The sequence below is a fragment of the Pseudophryne corroboree genome, chromosome 3 (genome assembly GCF_028390025.1).
Source record: "Pseudophryne corroboree isolate aPseCor3 chromosome 3, aPseCor3.hap2, whole genome shotgun sequence".
In the NCBI taxonomy this organism is placed as follows: domain Eukaryota; kingdom Metazoa; phylum Chordata; class Amphibia; order Anura; family Myobatrachidae; genus Pseudophryne; species Pseudophryne corroboree.
In genome coordinates, this window is record NC_086446.1 from 474087741 (window position 1) to 474109192 (window position 21452).

The window sequence follows — 21452 nt, forward strand, 5'->3', positions numbered from 1 at the left end:
CGGTCCCTATCACCTTGAAACAGATGGTTCACAATAGTGTCTCATCCTTTCTCCAACTACTTATAATAGAACATGTTTTGACAATTACCATAATTATAAAATATGCTATTACATCTGCCAGAGCTTTTTAGCTCATAAATGCTTGGAACTTGCTATAAGCCAGGAATATCTGATAAAGTGGTCCCACAGAGTGCATATACCCCAATAGAGTGGAACCCCAATGTAGGAAACATAAAAAGGGCCACCAGGGCAGTGAACAGAATCTTATATACAGCAATAGCTCTTCCCCAAGCTCCCACAGTAGCTTCATTCCTCAAGTGCCATCACTAGTGATGGGGCCTGAGCCAGGTAAAGTGACATGCTCACAGCAGCTGAGTACATTGACCAGCACCGCCATTGGTGAGTCTAGTCACCTTACTTTGTGCTTCTTTAATGAGAGCATAGCGGTAATGTCAGAAGATAACGCTAGGATCTACTGACGTATCAGTGGATGGAAAATAAACTGCCGTGTTAGCAGTATGGTATGCTAGAGCAGACATTTCCTTCTCACCTTATACGTTTTTATAACGTGTCTAAATAATAAACAAAGAAAAGCATTTGTCATGGCTCGTACACACAGGCCCATGTCACTCAGTCAGCTCATGTGTACTGTCCCCATGATCTTCATATGGTTCAATAACAGTTCCTGACTGCCCCCTGGGGCTTTAAGCAAAATAATAGGATTTTGATACCTACCGGTAAATCCTTTTCTCCTAGTCCATAGGGGATGCTGGGGACGACATCAAGACCATGGGGTATAGACGGGATCCACAGGAGACATGGGCACTCTAAAGACTTTTCATTGGGTGTGAACTGGCTCCTCCCTCTATGCCCCTCCTCCAGACCTCAGTTGTAGGAACTGTGCCCAGGGAGACTGACATTTCGAGGAAAGAAATACTTAACTAGTGGTAAGATATCTACCAACTCACACCCTCAACCATGCCGCACACATGGCATTCAACATAACACACGCCAACAGGCATGAACCAATCGCAGCAACATGCTGAAAACTAAGATAACACAACTTGTGTAACTCTAATAACTATACTGCAGGTAAAGTACGCACTGGGACGGGCGCCCAGCATCCTATACAGACTAGGAGAAAAGGATTTACCGGTAGGTATCAAAATCCTATTTTCTCATACGTCCTAGAGGATGCTGGGGACGACATCAAGACCATGGGGTCTATACCAAAGCTCCAGTACGGGCGGGAGAGTGCGGATGACCCTGCAGAACCGATTGACCAAACTTTAGGTCCTCATCGGCCAAGGTGTCAAACTTGTAGAACTTAGCAAATGTGTTTGACCCTGACCAAGTAGCTGCTCGGCAAAGTTGTAATGCCGAGACCCCCCGGGCAGCCGCCCAGGATGAGCCCATCTTCCTAGTGGAGTGGGCCTTTACCGACGTCGGTAACGGCAATCCAGCCGTCGTATGAGCTGCTGAATCATATTTCTGATCCAACGTGCAATAGTCTGCTTGGAAGCAGGACAGCCAATCTTGTTGTGAGCATACAGGACAAACAGAGCCTCTGTTTTCTGTATACGAGCCGTTCTAGCAACATAGATTTTCAAAGCTCTAACCACATCTAGAGATTTTGAATCAGTGAATGTGTCAGTAACTACTGGCACTACAATAGATTGGTTTATGTGGAAAGATGAAACCACCTTCGGAAGAAAATGTTGTCCTCAACTCTTCCCTATCTTCATGGAAGATCAGGTAAGGGCTCTTGTGAGACAAGGCCCCCAACTCAGACACCCGCCTTGCGGATGCCAAAGCCAAAAGCATCACCACTTTCCAAGTGAGAAACTTCAACTCTATCTTTTGTAGAGGCTCAAACCAATCCGATTGAAGGAACTGCAATACTACGTCAATGTCCCATGGTGCCACTGGAGGCACGAATGGAGGCTGGATGTGCAGAACCCCTTTCACGAAGGTCTGAACCTCTGGAAGAGAAGCCAATTGTTTTTGGAAGAACACTGACAAGGCCGAAATCTGGACCTTGATTGATTCCAATCGGAGGCTCGCCTCCACACCATCCTGCAAAAAAATTGAGGAAACGCCCTAAGTGAAACTCTTCCGTAGGAGCTTTCTTGGATTCACACCAAGACACATATTTTCTCCAAATACGGTGGTAATGTTTCAACGTTACTCCCTTTCTGGCCTGAATAAGGGTGGGGATGACCTCCTTGGGAATACCCTTCCTGGCTAGGATACGGCGCTCAACAGCCATGCCGTCAAACGTAGCCGCAGTAAGTCTTGATACACGCACGGCCCCTGTTGTAACAGAACCTCTCGAAGAGGAAGAGGCCAGGGATCTTCTATGAGCAACTCCTGAAGATCTGGATACCAGGCCCTCCTTGGCCAGTCTGGAACAATGAGTATCGCCTTAACCCTTGTTCCTCTTATGATCTTTATCACCTTGGAATGAGCGGAAGTGGAGGGAACACCTAAACCGACTGAAACACCCACGGTGTCACCAGGGCGTCCACCTCTATTACTTGAGGGTCCCTCGACCTGGAACAATATCTTTGAAGTTTCTTGTTGAGGCGAAACGTCAACATGTCTATTTGAGGAATTCCCCAACGACTTTACATTTCTGCAAAGACCTCTTGATGAAGACCCCACTCTCCTGAATGGAGATCGTGTCTGCTGAGGAAGCCTGTTTCCCAGTTGTCTACACCCGAAATGAAGATCGCTGACAGCGCGTTTACATGCCTTTCCGCCCAGAGGAAAACTTTTGTGGCTTCTGCCATCCCCGCTCTGCTCTCCGATCCGCCCTGGCCACTGCTGTATGTTGTCAGACTGAATTAAGACGGGCAGACCACGAACAAGATGTTCCAGAGAGTTTATGTGCAGACAAGCTTCCTGGCTTGACCATTTTCCCTGGAAATTCGTTTCCCCCTGAATGACTGCTCCCCAGCCCTGGATACTTGCATCCACGGACACCAGGATCCCATCCTGGATCGTGAACCTTCGTCCCTCTAGGAGGTGAGAACTGAGCAGCCACCACGGGAGAGGAATTCTGGCCTTGGAAGATAAGATTATCTTCCGGTGCATGTGCAGGTGAGACCCGGACCACATGTCCAATTGGTCCCGCTACAAAACACTCTGGCAGTTAACCTGCTCACTGAATGGCCTCGTAGGCCGCAACCCTCTTTTTCATCAATGGAACGTATTGATGGATTGACACTGTTGTAGATCTGACCCGACTCTGGATCTTCAGAGCTCTTTCCATTGAAAGAAACAAACTCTCAACAGTTTTGTATCTAAGATTCTTCCCAACTCCGACAACCGCGTCGTTGGGATCAATCGTAATTCTGGCAAGTTCAGGAGCCAACCACTTGCCCTCCCCGTATGCAGGAGAGCATCCCAGTACAGAGTAATAATGACTCTTGTACTAAACAGGTACTCAGGGCCGGCGCCACCACTAGGCAGCTTTAGGCAGCTGCCTATGGGCGCCGGCCACTTGAGCACTTGAGGGCGGCAGCTCACGCTGCCGATGAACGCTTCTCCGTCCTCTTCCTTACAGGCGTTAGCGCGGTGAGGAGCGGAAGACAGTTGCTATAGCAACTGTAACAATATCCGACAGCACACTGCTTACGCTATGTGAATAGAGTATTAGAGCCGCTGCCGATGGGTTACATTGACACTGTCCGTGCGGCCGGCTGATAACAGTTGGGCGGCCGCGTCATCCCTTTAGCACGGGCAGTGTCAGTGTAACCCATCGACAGCGGCTCTAATACTCCAGGCACAAAGAGGAAGCAGCGTTCTGCCGGATATTGTTACAGTTCTTCCGCTCCTCGCTGTGGTAATGCCCGTCATACTCCCGCCCTGCACCATGTGAAGAAACTGCCACAAACTCACCCCGCCCCGTGCGATTGTACTATTAAATCTATATAGTAAAGGGCGGGGGTAAGGGTGTATATTTAAATATATAAAAGGTAGAGGTGATGGGTTGTTGGAAGGGGGAAAGGAATGACACGTGTGTGTGTGTGTGTGTGTGTGTGTGTGTGTGTGTGTGTGTGTGTGTGTGTATGTGTGTGTATATATATATATATATAATAAACTAGTTACCGGCCCGTGAAAATGACGGAACATCGTAACAGTAATGTCAGTGCTGGTGACTGTGTGCACCAAAACGGAGCAACACTTGAACTACTCGATCGGGCACCATATAGTCACTGCCAGCACATAAAACACTTGAATTCCCCCCATACAGATGAGAAGCAGCATTAGTCTTAAATTACATAGTGTGCGTGTGTGTGTGTGTATATATATATATATATATATATATATATATATATATATGAATAGTGGTTGAAGTGGGCTGGTGTGCGGCGGCATGGCATACCGGCACTTCTCCACAGACCCAGAGGTTTTTTGTTTTTTTTAAATGGCTGAGCGTGCTCATGTTCCCCCCACCGCTGCTCCCAGTCACGGCGGTCGGTGCCGGAGCGCTGAACCACACTACTCCCCGGCAGTTACGGCGGACACACACTCCCCCTTCCCTCCTCCAGCAGACGCCCATGGACAGTGCCAAGATTCCTCCAATTATTCAACCGGGCGGCCACGTCACCATGGGGCTGCATAGACGCTGGCGCTTGAATCCTCCTGCTGCCGGCCTCCTCTTCGGGCTCTGCCTGGGTCCGCGCTGCGGGACTCCCTTGTTGACAGTGACAGCCCGCAGCTCAAGCTAAGGTTGACTGGACATGGCGGCGGTGAGTGACTGCTGGAGAGCCCTGAGCCCTCCTGCCCCCCCCCCCATTCCCCATGTGTGTGGACCCTCCCTCTGTGTGCGTGACACCTTGTGCCCCCCTGCCCCCCCCCCCACTGCCTTTGTGTGTATGTCACCCAGTGCTCCCCTACCCCTGTTGCCCTGTGTGATGACCCTCCTGCCCATGTATGGTGCTCTGTACACCCCCTGCATGTGACACCCTGTCCCCCATGTTTCGGCTCATACCTTGTGCTATAATGTCAATTTTGGCTCATTCCGTGTACTATAATGTGAATTTCGGCTCATTCCGTGTGGTATAATGTGAATTTCGGCTCATACTGTGTGCTATAATGTGAATTTCGGCTCATTCAGTGTGCTACAATGTGAATTTCGGCTCATACTGTGTGCTATAATGTGAATTTCGGCTCATACCGTGTGCTATAATGTGACTTTCGGATCATACCGTGTGCTATAATGTGAATTTCGGCTCATACTGTGTGCTATAATGTGAATTTCGGCTCATACTGTGTGCTATAATTTGAATTTCAGCTCATACCGTGTGCTATAATGTGAATTTTGGCTCATACTGTGTGGTATAATGTGAAAGGAGCACCAGTACTAGTTAGTATAAGGGGTACTACACTGAAGGACACGCCCCCTTTTGGGAGGCGCATAATTCCAACCTTTACTTTTCCATACACCCACTTCAAAATTTGCACTTCGACCACTGTATAGATATACTGTATATAGGCTGCCTGAAGGCTTAATCCAGCCCTGGTCTAGCAGTTCTCGTGCACCCTGGGTAGAACGCCTACAGCATTACAGCAGCAATCTGTCTTGAACTTCCCACTAAGAGTCAGCTGGATGGGATGTATTAACATTAAAATGCGATAAAAAAACCTGCTTTCTGGGTTTTACCACATTTCTTGTATGTATTAAGACTCGGTGTGTGGTTTGGGGAGGGGGGGGGGTAGCAGGCTGAAATTTTGCCTAGGATGTTGAGAAGCCTTGCACCGGCCCTGCAGGTACTGAATGCCAATTTTTGAGGATCTGATCAGGAAACATTATGGTCGGCCTAAGAAAGATTTTCGAGTCGGTCTCAGGGAGTAGTAACTCGGCAAAATAACATTTTTGCGACCCTGAAGGGTCTGAGAGAAATCTATTCTATGAATATGACTCCCTCCATAAAATTATCACGTCTGTGATCGTGCCACAGACCTATATAAATCATACTATACATACATATTACATATAGGTATAGATCTATCTGATATGCATCATATTATCATGTCCATATCCACCCAGTCAGATATTGTTGGTGCCGACAGGGACACCCCCCACGTCTGTCTTCCATATAGTTTTCTCTTGGGAAAAATATACCTCTACTGACATGTTGACATATTTACATGTACTAAGTACCATTAGGGGTCGACAGCACCGACACAGTCCTTCCCTTTGTGGCAGAGCCCTCAGCCTCAAATATGCCGACACACGTGTACCAAACACCCACCGACATTTCACTGGCTATAAGGGATAGACCCCAGTACATTCAGTCATGGAAACACAGAAGGTGTTTATCAGCTCATTTTCCCCAGCGCCCATGATATAGTGTTTTTATTTCACTTTATATCACACCAAACCACTGTTTTCCACTCTGATCCATGCAGCAGTGTTTTGCAAGGACCAGCGTCTCTGTGAGGAGAAAATGGCGCTGGAAGTGCTGTGAGGGCTAAGCCACGCCCCCTCACCGGCGCGCTTCAGTCTCGCTCAAATTCACATCTTTATACTGGCGGGGGTCTATATTTTAGTGCCTAGGCACTTACAATACCAGTTTTAGAAGCTTCAGTGTCCATGCTGCCCAAGGCGCCCCCCCTGCGCCCTGCACCCTGCCAGTGCCGCTGTGTGTGTGGGAGCATGGCGCGCTGCGCGGTACCTCAACACTGAAGTCTTCTGCCGTCATTGAAGTCTTCTTTTCTTCTTTATACTCACCCGGCTTCTTTCTTCCGGCTCTGTGAGGTGGGTGACGGCGCGGCTCCGGGAACAAGCAGCTAGGCGTACCAAGTGATCGAACCCTCTGGAGCTAATGGTGTCCAGTAGCCTAAGAAGCAGAGCCCTTGAACTCTTAAGAAGTAGGTCTGCTTCTCTTCCCTCACTCCCACGAAGCAGGGAGCCTGTAGCCAGCAGGTCTCCCTGAAAATAATAAACCTAACATAAAGTCTTTTCAGAGAAACTCAGTAGAGCTCCCCTGTGTGTGACCAGTCTCTCTGGGCACAGACTCTAAACTGGAGTCTGGAGGAGGGGCATAGAGGGAGGAGCCAGTTCACACCCAATCAAAGTCTTAAAGTGTGCCTATGTCTCCTGCGGATCCCATCTATACCCCATTGTTCTTGAAGCATCCCCAGCATCTTCTAGGACGTATGAGAAATTATGTATTGGGGTCTGTATGTAAACAAAACAGACATGACAACTGGGTACATTAATCAGTCCCCTACATACCCAGTGGGCCCTGGCCAGGAGCCTGTGTGGCCTAATGGATAATCTGATCGTGGTTGAAAAAGGTAGTTAGTTGTATTTGCCACTATCAGAGGTGCATGAAAATCTTGTGTGTTCGAGCCATATAAAAATTGGGGACATACTCTCTGTATATACAACAGAGATCGGCACGGCCACCCACAGTCAATAAAGGCTGATATTGTTGAGTCAGTCAATTATTAAATGCCTCTAAAATAAGAGCACGGTGGCCAAAATGTAGTGCTCTGATTTCAAGAGATTGACCACCCTTGAATCCTGGCAAAGCGAATGAAGGGCTCCATCCACAAGTCCCACATACTTTGCGGAATCGCTCCGTATTAGCTCCTCCTTCAATTTCTCCAGCTGCTTCTGCAAAAGCCTGATGAGGGGAATGACCTGACTTCACGTGTGGCAAGTTCGAAGGGTTAGAGAACCTTGCACAAGACGGAAATCATTCTCCACTGTGCTTGAGTCAAGTGCATTCCCCCTCATTTGCCTATATCGTAGGTGGATGTATAGGCTTGAATGGCCTTTTGCTGCTCCTCCATCCTCTGAAGCATATAGAGTCTTGAATTCCACCTCGTTACCATCTCTTGCTTTAGTTGATGGCGGGGCAGGTTCACAAGTGTTTGCTGGTGCTCCAGTCTTCGGCACGCAGTGGCAGAATGCCGAAAGTGGCCCGCAATTTTTGGGGCCACCGACAGCATCTCCTGCACACCCCTCTCATTTTTCAAAAAATTCTGTACCACCAAATTAATTGTATGTGCAAAACATGGCACATGCTGGAATTTGCCCAGATGTAATGCACGCACAATATTGGTGGCGTTGTCCGATATCACAAATCCCCAGGAGAGTCCAATTGGGGTAAGCCATTCTGCGATGATGTTCCTCAGTTTCCGTAAGAGGTTGTCAGCTGTGTGCCTCTTATGGAAAGCGGTGATACATAGCGTAGCCTGACTAGGAACGAGTTGGCATTTGCAAGATGCTGCTACTGATGCCGCTGCGGGAGGCCATACATCTACCCAGTGGGCTGTTACAGTCATATAGTCCTTAGTCTGCCCTGTTCCACTTGTCCACATGTCCACGGTTAAGTGGACACTGGATACAACCGCATTTTGTAGGACACTGGTGACTCTTTTTCTGACGTCTGTGTACATTCTCAGTATCGCCTGCATAGAGAAGTGGAACCTAGATGGGATTTGATACCGGGGACACACTATCTCCATCAAATCTCTAAATGACACTGAACTAATGGTGGATACCGGATGCACCTCTAACACCGACATAGCAGTCAAGGCCTCAGTTATCCGCTTTGCAAAAGGATAACTGCGGTCATATTTCATCTTCCTCACAAAGGACTGTTGGACAGTCAATTGCTTACTGGAAGTAGTACAAATGGTCTTCGGACTTCCCCTCTGGGATGACGATCGACTCCCAGCAGCAACAACAGCAGCAGCAGCAACAGCAGGCGCAACACTCAAGGATCCTACGGAGGAATCCCGGTTAGGAGAGGACTCCTCAGTCTTGACAGTGACATGGCCTGCAGGACTACGGACGTTCCTGTCTGAGGAGGAAGTTGACGTTGAGGGAGTTGGTGGTTTGGCTTGCAGGAGCTTGGGTACAGGAGGAAGAAGGGATTTAGGTGTCAGTGGACTGCTTATGCTCTTACCCAAAGTTTCACAACTTGACACTGACATCTGATGAATGCGAAGCAGGGGACATATAAGGGAGGATGGGGCAGATGTATTAACCTGGAGAAGGCATAAGGAAGTGATAAATCAGTGATTTGTGCAAGGTGATACATGCACCAGCCAATCAGATCCTAACTGTTAATTTACATATTGGAGCTGATTGGCTGGTGCCTTTATCACCTTGCACATATCACTGGTTTATCACTTCCTTATGCCTTCTCCAGATTAATACATCTGCCCCGATGTTCCTAGGTGGTTAACCTCCTTATCCCTACTTATTACAGATTGACAGAGGCAACAGATGGCTTGACACCTGTTGTCCGGATTTGTGAAGAAATAATTTCACACTGAAGAGGTGGCTTTTTTGGTAGTTTGCCCAGTAATCACAATGGGCTTCTTCGTCCCAAGGACAACAGGTGTCTTCCCCGGTGCCTGACTTAAACAAACCACATCACCATCAGAATCCTCATCGTCAACTTCCTCCTCAGCGCCAGCAACATCCATATCCTCATCCTGGTGTACTTCAACAGTGACATCTTCAATTTGAATATCAGGAACTGGACTGTGGGTGCTCCTTCCAGCACTTGCAGGGGGCATGCAAATGGTGGAAGGAGCCACCTCTTCCCGTCCTGTGTAGGGAATGTCTGGCATCGCAACCGCTGACACACTTGAACTCTCCTTGGGGATTTGTGATACCATCTCAGAGCGCACAGTTCTTTTCTGTGCTCTTTCCAGCTTAACTCTTAATTTTTCTAGCGGGAGGATGAGGGCTTCCATCATCATGTGTAGCTGAACCACTAGCCATGAACATAGGCCAGGGCCTCAGCCGTTCCTTGCCACTCCGTGTCGTAAATGGCTTGTTGGCAAGTTTACGTTTCTCCTCAGATGATTTAAATGTATTTTTTTTGTTCTTTTTACTGAACTTTGGCTTTTTGGATTTTACACGCCCTCTATCATCACATTGGGCATCGGCCTTGGCAGACGACGTTGATGGCATTTCATCGTCTATGTCATGGCTAGTGGCAGCAGCTTCAGCACTAGGAGGAAGTGGAATGACTGGAATTACGGATGACACAGGACACTACCACTGGTCTGATGCAGCAAAACACGTTGTTATAATTATTATACTGCAGCAGTGGACATATAGCAGCAGCATATATCGTCACTGGAATTACTGATGACACAGGACACTACCACTGGTCTGATGCAGCACAACACGTTGTTGTTGTTATAATTATTATACTGCAGCAGTGGACATATAGCAGCAGTGTATATCGTCACTGGAATTACTGATGACACAGAACACTGCCACTGGTCTGCACAACACAGCACCACTTTATACAGCTACACTGGATATATGGCAGCAGAGAACACCAACACTGTGAATGGCTGGACTGATGCAGCACAATACACTGACTACACTGGACTGGTCTGCACAACACAGCACCACTTATACAGCTACACTGGATATATGGCAGCAGAGAACACCAACACTGTGACTGCCTGGACTGATGCAGCACAATACACTGATATACAGTGACTACACTGGACTGGACAACACTTGCCACCCCACTTTCCCACCCCAACACACAGACACTGAGGACACGTCCTCTCTATACACTCTCCGAAACTGGAGTGAAAATGGCCGTGACGCGCAGCTCCTTATATGGAATCCAAATTCCACAAGAATCCGAGAGCGTGATGATGACGTTTTGCTGCGTTCAGGTTTCCGAGTCAGGCAGGAAAACCCGAGCCGGGCTCGGATCCGGACTGGGAAGGCAAAGTCCGGTAGGGTTCGGTTCTCTGAGAACCGAACCCGTTCATCTCTACTTTAATGCTAATTTTGCTTAGAGGTGGCGAATAAAACAGCTGTCATTCCATAGCAAACTGCCATCATTTCTTATTATGTGACATGTATAGTAGGGTACACATGTAGGCAGACGCATATGGAAAAGGATTAGTGTGTGCGCTTAGGAGATCATAAAAATATCGGAGGTTTTATATGGGACATATGCACTGCTTTCATTCTAATTTTGCTTAGGGGTGGTGAATAAAACAGCTGTCATTACATAGCAAATCGCCGTCATTCCGCATGATGTGACATGTATAGTAGGGTATAGATGTAGGCGGACACATATGGAAAAGGATTATTGTGTGCGCTTAGGGGATCATAGAACAATCGGGGGTTTTATATGGACATATGCATTGGTTTCATGCTAGTTTTGCTTAGGGGCGCTGGATAAAACAGCTGTCATTCCATAGCAAACCGCCGTCATTCCGCATGATGTGACATGTATAGTAGGGTATAGATGTAGGTGGACGACTATGGAAAAGAATTAGTGTGTACGCTTAGGGGATCATAGAACAATCAGGGGTTTTATATGGACATATGCATTGGTTTCATGCTAGTTTTGCTTAGGGGCGCTGGATAAAATAGCTGTCATTCCATAGCAAACCGCCGTCATTCCGCATGATGTGACATGTATAGTAGGGTATAGATGTAGGTGGACGCATATGGAAAAGGATTAGTGTGTGCGCTTAGGGGATCATAAAAATATCGGGGGTTTTATATGGGACATATGCATTGCTTTCATTCTAATTTTGCTTAGGGGCGGTGAATAAAACAGCTGTCATTCCATAGCAAACCATCGACATTCCGCATGATGTGACATGTATAGTAGGGTATAGATGTAGGTGGACGCATATGGAAAAGGATAAGTGTGTATGCTTAGGGGATCATAGAACAATCAGGGGTTTTATATGGGACATATGCATCGGTTTCATACTAGTTTTGCTTAGGGGCGCTGGATAAAAATAGGATTTTAATACCTACCGGTAAATCCTTTTCTCTTAGTCCGTAGAGGATGCTGGGGACTCCAAAAGGACCATGGGGTATAGACGGGATCCACAGGAGACATGGGCACACTACAAGACTTTGAATGGGTGTGAACTGGCTCCTCCCTCTATGGCCCTCCTCCAGACCTCAGCTATAGAACTGTGCCCAGGGAGACGGACATTTCGAGGAAAGAATTTATTGTTTAAAACACGGTGAGCGTCATACCAGCAGAACGTGGCATTCAATAGAACACCAGCCAACGGCATGAAAAATATACAGCAATATGCTGACCGAAAATGTAACACAACCTGTGTGTAAACACGACCAATAATAGCATACCGCATGCCATGGCATGAATAACGTCAGCAACAGACTGACTGAAAGGAAACACAACATGTGTAACCATAACCAATAACTGCAGATACAATACGGGACGGGCGCCCAGCATCCTCTACGGACTAAGAGAAAAGGATTTACCGGTAGGTATTAAAATCCTATTTTCTCATACGTCCTAAAGGATGCTGGGGACTCCAAAAGGGGTCTACACCAAAGCTCTAGAACGGGCGGGAGAGTGCGGATGACTCTGCAGCACCGATTGACCAAACAAGAGGGCCTCAACAGCCAGGGTATCAAACTTGTAGAATATTTGCAAAATTGTTTGAACCCGACGAAGCAGCTGCTCTGCAAGGCTATACACCCGAAACCCCTCGGTTAGCCACCCAGGATGAGCCCACCGTCTTGGTAGAATGGGCCTTCACCGATTTCGGTAACGGCAATCCAGCCGCAAAACGAGCAAGCTTAATCGTAATTCAGATCCAGTGTGCAATAGTCTGCTTGGAAGCAGGAACCCCAATCTTGTTGGGAGCATATAGGATAACAGATCCTCCGTTTTCCTGATCTAAACCAATCTGGCAACCCAAATCTTCAAAAGGGAGGATGGATGTGTTAGACTCCTTTTACGAAAGTATTAAACTCTGGAAAGGAGGCCAATTGTTTCTTGGAAGAAACCCGATAAGGCTGAAATCTGAACCTTAAATCGAGCCCAACCAAAGATCGCCTCCACACGATCTTGTAAGAAAAGAAGGGAGAAAACGATCCAACTGGATTCTTCCGTAGGAACCTTCTTGGATTCACACCAAGACACAAAATTTCCCCCCAAATATGGTGGTAATGTTTTTACGTTACTTCTTTTCTGACTGAAGAGAGTAGGGAAGACCTCCCTGGAAATACCCTTCCGGGCTGGGATCCGACGTTCAATCTCCAAGTCGTCAATGGAAATCGCAGTAAGCTTTGGAACACACACGGCCCCTGTCATAACAGATCCTCTCGCAGAGGAAAAAGGTCAGGGATCCCCTATGAGTAAATTGCTGAAGATCCGGATACCAGCCCTCCTTGACCAGTCTGGAACAAGGAGGATCATCTGAACTCTTGTTTCTCTTATAATCTTTAACATTTTTGGAAAGAGTGGAAGTGGAGGGAACACATAGACCGACCGAAACACCCACGGTGTCACTAGGGTGTCCACCGCTATTGCTTGAGGGGACCCCGACCCGTCACAAAATTTCTGAAGTTTCTTGTCGAGGCGAGACGCCATCTTGTCTATTTGCGAAATTCTCCAAAGACATCACTTCTGTGAAAAAACGCTTGATGAAGACTCAACCCTCCTGAACGGAGAATGTGTCCGTCAAGGAAGTCTGCTTCCCAGTTGGCCACTCTTGGAACGAACATTGCTGATAGAGCGCGTAAATGTTTTCGTCGCCCAGCGGAAAATCTTTCTGGCTTCTTCCCTTTCTTCTCCGGTTTTTGTCTGTAGAAAACCGTTATAAATGGCCCTTAACTCTATACCGTTAGTGGGGCGACAAGTATCCTAACATGACACTTGTCCTCAGTGATTATTGCGCCGCTACCACAGGATCAACATACTGGTCTTGAAACCATGATTATCCCAGGTGGAAACCGGACCACTTGTCCAACAGGTCCCGCTAAACACTCAGGCCTGGAACCTGCCCACTGAATGGCCTCATAGGCACCAACCATCTTTTTCAGCAACTGACTGTATCGACGGATTGACACCATTGCAGGTCTGCCAGACTCTGAATACTCAGAGCTTCCCCTTTTTTTTTTGGGAAGCAAATAAACTCTTCTTAGTACTGCCTCTAATAATATTGCCCAAGCCGATCACCGCGTCGTTGGGACCAACAGGGATTCTGGCAAGTCCTGTTGTTGAAGAACTGTCAAGGAGAAAACAACGTTTCGCACTATTTGGCTTCTTGATCTCTTCATAATTCGGAGAGCGATCCAGTACAGAAATGGTAACAACAATCCTGAATCGCAAACCTCAGGTATGCCTAAAGCGGAAGAAACCGTAATTAGACCTCATTACTCCACTTTCAGAGTGGAGAACACTGCCATGAGAGATTCCCTCATGAAGTTTAAGTAGGAAAAATTGGGATTTGTCTGACCGAGTCGTCCGGCCTCGGGAGCATGAAAAAGCTTGAACCACAGCTGCTTCTTCTTCTTCTTTTTTTTATTTGACCGGAACAGCAGGACAATGACCTGATCCAGACACAACTCTTGTATTGTGTCACATACTACCTCCCTGCCATGAGGAGGATCGATAAGGTTGATTTGAAAAAAATCAGTGAGGGAACGTCTGGAACTCCCGTATGTCCCCCTAGGGACTCTATCCTTAACTCACTGGTCCATGTCCTTTCCAGAACTGACTGAAGAGTTTTAGACGAGGTCCCACCTGTGTGGGCCCCCGCAAGATAGACCCAACGTCCCACGGTGGACGTGGCAGAAAACAACGGATGATTTCTGCTCCTGTGAACCTGAAAAGGCAGCTGACCTCTTACCTTTTCTTACCTTCCTTTACCTGCAAAGAAAGGGGAATCCTTATCCATTCGGTCGAAATGACTACATCCTACAGCAATGCGTCACCAACCGTTGTGAGGGAACATAGGGCAAGAAAGGTAAACTTACCCGTGGCACCTGCCTAGAGCATATTAACAAGGCCATCACCAACCAGGCTTCCCTTCATGGGGAAGAGACTCCACTTCTTTTCAGATTCAGCATTTGCATCTCTTTGGTGAATCCACAACGCCCTCCTAGCCGAGACCGCCATGGAAGTGGTCCGCGCACCCAAGAGTCCCATCCCTTGTAGTCGCACGGTAGTATGTTGCAATGTTCTAGACATGACCCAACTCAAGGAGTAACACATCTCTCCTCAGGGTAATTATATCGGATGACCAAGTAACCGACCATTTCTGAATACAATCACTCCCCCCTGCGCATGCAATGCAAGTATAATCAAAGCATATAATTAAAAAATCACTTCGCTTCCTGTAAACGATCCTTTGTGACAGGGCCCCGTGCAGAACAGGGGTTGACTCTCACTTTATTCTATCCATGGCGGGAAAAGAATAAACACTCGGACTCCTCGTGATGATTTGAAACCATATATACACACGTATATCTATATATACATATCTCATAGACATATATATATTTTTGTCAGGAACAGCAGGGTCCCTAGTGACATTAATGCGTTCTTAATGTGTATGAACATGTACTGAATGCCGATGTTGTGGATCTAATCAGGAAACATTATGGTCGACATAAGACATAGTATTCGTGTTGACAACAGGGAGTAGTAACTGGGCAAAATAAAAAAAATTGCGACCCCGAGGGGTCTGAGGGAAATATATACCTAATTTTAATATTACGCCCCCACAAATATTACAACGTCTGTGCTCGAGCTACAGCTCAATGCAACTGTACCATATATATATATAGATAGATAAGATGCAGAAAAAAGGGAACTGGTATCTATCTGGTGCGCAAATGGAAAAGTGCAGCCTCAATAGAAATCACACAATGTGGGCGTCTCCCTCTCCCCCCCAGAACAGTAACAATATGGAATAAAAAGTGAGTGAAATCAGTATGTGGCGCTCCTTAAGGTATGTATGCCAGTGCAACAAAATATAGCATGTGTCAAATAATGACAGGATTGTTATCAGCAGTATACATTCCTGAATTCCACTTGTGTTTTCAGCATATCTGAGATAGATTCCTCTGTATTTTCAAGCGGACTCCTTCTCCTAATCAATTTCCTCTCCAAACGACCATAGAATAGAGGAAATAAAGGCAGGATAGTGCAAAAACGTTTTTTTTTTATTGCAACAAGACAACACATAAAAACTCCATAAAATCCAATCCCATAGAAAAATGACACACGGGCAACAAAGAGAACCCCAGCAGGTATGGGTGATGTAATTACCAGACGTTATGAGAACCTTGCGAGTCCCCAAAATCGCATAGATGTCACAATAGTCCAGGAAGTCTCCCGGGTTTAAGGCTCCCTGGATGCGGAAATTCCTTCCTCCAAATACCATTTGGATGATCTCCCGTGCCTCACCAACGCGTTTCAGGTCTGTTCCAGACCCTTTTTCAAGGTAAGTGTGTTAAACATTCCAAATCCCCACTATTTATTCAAAAATCCACCAATAGCACGTCTGTCTATCATATCCTTCACCTGTGTGAAGATGGCTGCCTCCATATTGTTATCGCGGTTGTCCTGGCAACCGCACCACCCATCTGGTCACATGACCCTAAATGGGGTTGTCCCATACAAATTCCTTCACCTGTGTGAAGATGGCTGCCTCCATACTGTTACAGCGGTTGTCCTAGCAACCGTACTTCCCATCTAGTCACATGACCTAAAAAGGATTGTCCCGTACATCGTCCCCTATGATGTTACCAGCGGTTGTCCTAGCAACCGCTCCTGCCGTCCGGTCACATGTCGTGAGGTGCAACTCTCGCGCACGTCATCCCGCGAGAGGATCCTCTCTTGATGTCCCATTCTGTATGCGATCGGCACTTCCGCTCTCGCCCGCTTGTGCAGTATACCTCACTTACGCCCTCATTCGATCACAATAATTGTCATATCCAGCCCGAATGGAGTAACCCGGCAACCATATCGTCCATAGCCCAAATCATAATACAACAATGTCTTGTTTCAAATCCATCATAGTTCATAAGATGGGCAAACTCAATTATTCATAGGACGGACGATCTTCATCATTATATAGTGTCACTGCCAAGGAAACAATGACACTTAGAACACTTATTTAAAAAGTGACCATAATCATCACACTAAGGGTTTCCATAGATGTGGTTCCTGCATTGGTTGCAGGGAGATAACCACGGATAGTGGAAAAAAAATTGGAGAATCTCTCTATTAATGGGTTAACCCACGATATATGAGATTTTATAACTTGCAATGTAAAAAATGTGGTTTATGCCATTGACTGTTCATGTCATCTATTTTATATTGGACGCACTTCTAGGCAGTTAAAAATAAGGGTGAGCGAACACCTCAAAAACATTAGAAAGGGGCTGGCCACCCACGCATTATCTAGCCATTTTAAGAAACACCATAGTTGTGACCCCAAATGCATTATTAGATTTGTAGGTATTAAGAAAATAGAATGTGGTCGACGACAGAAAGATATTTCTAAACGTTTGGCTAAAGCAGAGATGGAACTCATTTACAAGTACAATACATTGCAACCAAGTGGGTTGAACTTAGATTTCGAACTCAAGTGGTTTTTGTAGTTCTCCCCTTTCTTCTCTATGGGGGTTCCTCCTCCCCCCTCCCTCCTCCCTCCTCTTTTATGTATAAAATTTCTTAAATATAACATTTTTATGCATAATGTTACATTTAATTTTTTCTGTATATATATGTATTTTTTTATATATGTTTTTTGAGATTATCTGCATTCTTATATAAAGAATTTCTATTTTATATGATTCCTTATATATTTTTATATTTTTTTAGCTTTTTATGTGATGATTATGGTCACTTTTTAAATAAGTGTTCTAAGTGTCATTGTTTCCTTGGCAGTGACACTATATAATGATGAAGATCGTCCGTCCTATAAATAATTGAGTTTGCCCATCTTATGAACTATGATGGATTTGAAACGAGACATTGTTGTATTATGATTTGGGCTATGGACGCTATGGTTGCCGGGTTACTCCATTCGGGCCGGATATGACAATTATTGTGATCGAATGAGGGCGTAAGTGAGGTATACTGCACAAGCGGGCGAGGGCGGAAGTGCCGATCGCATACAGAATGGGACATCAAGAGAGGATCCTCTCGCGGGATGACGTGCGCGAGAGTTGCACCACACGACATGTGACCGGACGGCAGGAGCGGTTGCTAGGACAACCGCTGGTAACATCATAGGGGACGATGTACGGGACAATCCTTTTTAGGTCATGTGACTAGATGGGAAGTACGGTTGCTAGGACAACCGCTGTAACAGTATGGAGGCAGCCATCTTCACACAGGTGAAGGAATTTGTATGGGACAACCCCATTTAGGGTCATGTGACCAGATGGGAGGTGCGGTTGCCAGGACAACCGCGATAACAATATGGAGTCCGCTTGAAAATACAGAGGAATCTATCTCAGATATGCTGAAAACACAAGTGGAATTCAGGAATGTATACTGCTGATAACAATCCTGTCATTATTTGACACATGCTATATTTTGTTGCACTGGCATAGATACCTTAAGGAGCGCCACATACTGATTTCACTCACTTTTTGTTGCAGATAGATAGATAGATATAGATAATAAGATTTTACTCACCGGTAAATCTATTTCTCGTAGTCCGTAGTGGATGCTGGGAACTCCGTAAGGACCATGGGGAATAGCGGCTCCGCAGGAGACTGGGCACAACTAAAGAAAGCTTTAGGACTACCTGGTGTGCACTGGCTCCTCCCTCTATGACCCTCCTCCAGACCTCAGTTAGGATACTGTGCCCGGACGAGCTGACACAATAAGGAAAGGATTTGGAATCCCGGGTAAGACTCATACCAGCCACACCAATCACACCGTATAACTCGTGATACTATACCCAGTTAACAGTATGAAATATAACTGAGCCTCTCAACAGATGGCTCAACAATAACCCTTTAGTTAACCAATAACTATATACAAGTATTGCAGACAATCCGCACTTGGGACGGGCGCCCAGCATCCACTACGGACTACGAGAAATAGATTTACCGGTGAGTAAAATCTTATTTTCTCTAACGTCCTAAGTGGATGCTGGGAACTCCGTAAGGACCATGGGGATTATACCAAAGCTCCCAAACGGGCGGGAGAGTGCGGATGACTCTGCAGCACCGAATGAGCGAACTCTAGGTCCTCCTCAGCCAGGGTATCAAACTTGTAGAATTTAGCAAATGTGTTTGACCCCGACCAAGCAGCTGCTCGGCAAAGTTGTAAAGCCGAGACCCCTCGGGCAGCCGCCCAAGAAGAGCCCACCTTCCTCGTGGAATGGGCTTTTACAGATTTAGGATGCGGCAGTCCAGCCGCAGAATGTGCAAGTTGAATCGTGCTACAGATCCAGCGAGCAATAGTCTGCTTTGAAGCAGGCGCACCCAACTTGTTGGGTGCATGCAGGATAAATAGCGAGTCAGTCTTTCTGACTCCAGCTGTCCTGGAAACATAGATTTTGAGGGCCCGGACTACGTCCAGTAACTTGGAATCCTCCAAGTCACGAGTAGCCGCAGGCACCACAATAGGCTGGTTCAAATGAAAAGCTGAAACCACCTTTGGGAGAAATTGGGGACGAGTCCTCAATTCCGCCCTATCCATATGGAAAATCAGATAAGGGCTTTTACATGATAAAGCCGCCAATTCTGACACACGCCTGGCCGAAGCCAAGGCCAACAGCATGACCACTTTCCACGTGAGATATTTTAAATCCATGGTTTTAAGTGGTTCAAACCAATGTGACTTTAGGAAATTCAACACCACGTTGAGATCCCAAGGTGCCACTGGGGGCACAAAAGGGGGCTGAATATGCAGCACTCCCTTAACAAATGTCTGAACTTCAGGTAGTGAAGCCAGTTCTTTCTGGAAGAAAATCGATAGAGCCGAAATCTGGACCTTAATGGAACCCAATTTTAGGCCCACACCCCTGACTGTAGGAAGTGCAGAAAACGGCCCAGCTGAAATTCCTCCGTTGGGACCTTCCTGGCCTCACACCACGCAACATATTTTCGCCATATGCGGTGATAATGGTTTGCGGTCACTTCTTTCCTAGCTTTAATCAGCGTAGGGATGACTTCCTCCGGAATGCCCTTTTCCTTCAGGATCCGGCGTTCAACCGCCATGCCGTCAAACGCAGCCGCGGTAAGTCTTGGAACAGACAGGGCCCCTGCTGCAACAGGTCCTGTCTGAGCGGCAGAGGCCATGGGTCCTCTGAGATCATTTCTTGAAGTTCTGGGTACCAAGCTCTTCTTGGCCAATCCGGAACAATGAGTATAGTTCTTACTCATCATGTCCACCTGTGGCCGTTCCCAGCGATTTACAATCAGCTGAAAGACTTCTGGATGAAGTCCCCACTCTCCCGGGTGGAGGTCGTGCCTGCTGAGGAAGTCTGCTTCCCAGTTGTCCACTCCCGGAATGAACACTGCTGACAGTGCTAACACGTGATTTTCCGCCCATTGGAGAATCCTTGTGGCTTCTGCCATCGCCGTCCTGCTTCTCGTGCCGCCCTGTCGGTTTACATGGGCGGCCGCCGTGATGTTGTCTGACTGGATCAGTACCGGCTGATTTTGAAGCATGGGTCTTGCCTGACTTAGGGCATTGTAGATGGCCCTTAGTTCCAGAATATTTATGTGTAGGGAAATCTCCTGGCTTGACCATAGCCCTTGGAAGTTTCTTCCCTGTGTGACTGCCCCCCAGCCTCGAAGGCTGGCATCCGTGGTCACCAGGACCCAGTCCTGTATGCCGAATCTGCGGCCCTCTAGAAGATGAGCACTCTGCAGCCACCACAGCAGAGACACCCTGGTCCTTGGAGACAGGGTTATCAGCCGATGCATCTGAAGATGGGATCCGGACCACTTATCCAACAGATCCCACTGAAAAATTCTTGCATGGAACCTGCCGGATGGAATTGCTTCGTAGGAAGCTACCATTTCTCCCAGGACTCGCGTGCAGTGATGCACCGAGACCTGTTTTGGTTTCAGGAGATCTCTGACTAGAGACGACAACTCCTTGGCTTTCTCCTCCGGGAGAAACACCCTTTTCTGGTCTGTGTCCAGAACCATCCCCAGAAACAGTAGACGTGTCGTAGGAACCAGCTGTGACTTTGGAATATTCAGAATCCAACCGTGCTGTTGTAGCACCTCCCGAGATAGTGCTACCCCGACCAACAACTGCTCCCTGGACCTCGCCTTTATAAGGAGATCGTCCAAGTATGGGATAATTAAAACTCCCTTTTTTCGAAGGAGTATCATCATTTCGGCCATTACCTTGGTAAATACCCTCGGTGCCGTGGACAGACCAAACGGCAACGTCTGGAATTGGTAATGACAGTTCTGTACCACAAATCTGAGGTACTCCTGGTGAGGAAGGTAAATGGGGACATGTAGGTAAGCATCCTTGATGTCCAGTGATACCATGTAATCCCCTTCCTCCAGGCTTGAAATAACCGCACTGAGCGATTCCATCTTGAACTTGAACCTTTTTATATAGGTGTTCAAGGATTTCAAATTTAAAATGGGTCTCACCGAACCGTCCGGTTTCGGTACCACAAACATTGTGGAATAGTAACCCCATCCTTGTTGAAGGAGG

The 21452-nt window shown here is 46.9% G+C and overlaps 1 protein-coding gene across 4 annotated transcripts in view; it reads right to left on the minus strand.

Annotated features, from left to right (window-relative positions):
- The window catches only part of POLG2 (DNA polymerase gamma 2, accessory subunit), a 59219-nt gene that overhangs the window by 24548 nt on the left and 13219 nt on the right, over window positions 1-21452 (minus strand). The window lies entirely within an intron of this gene.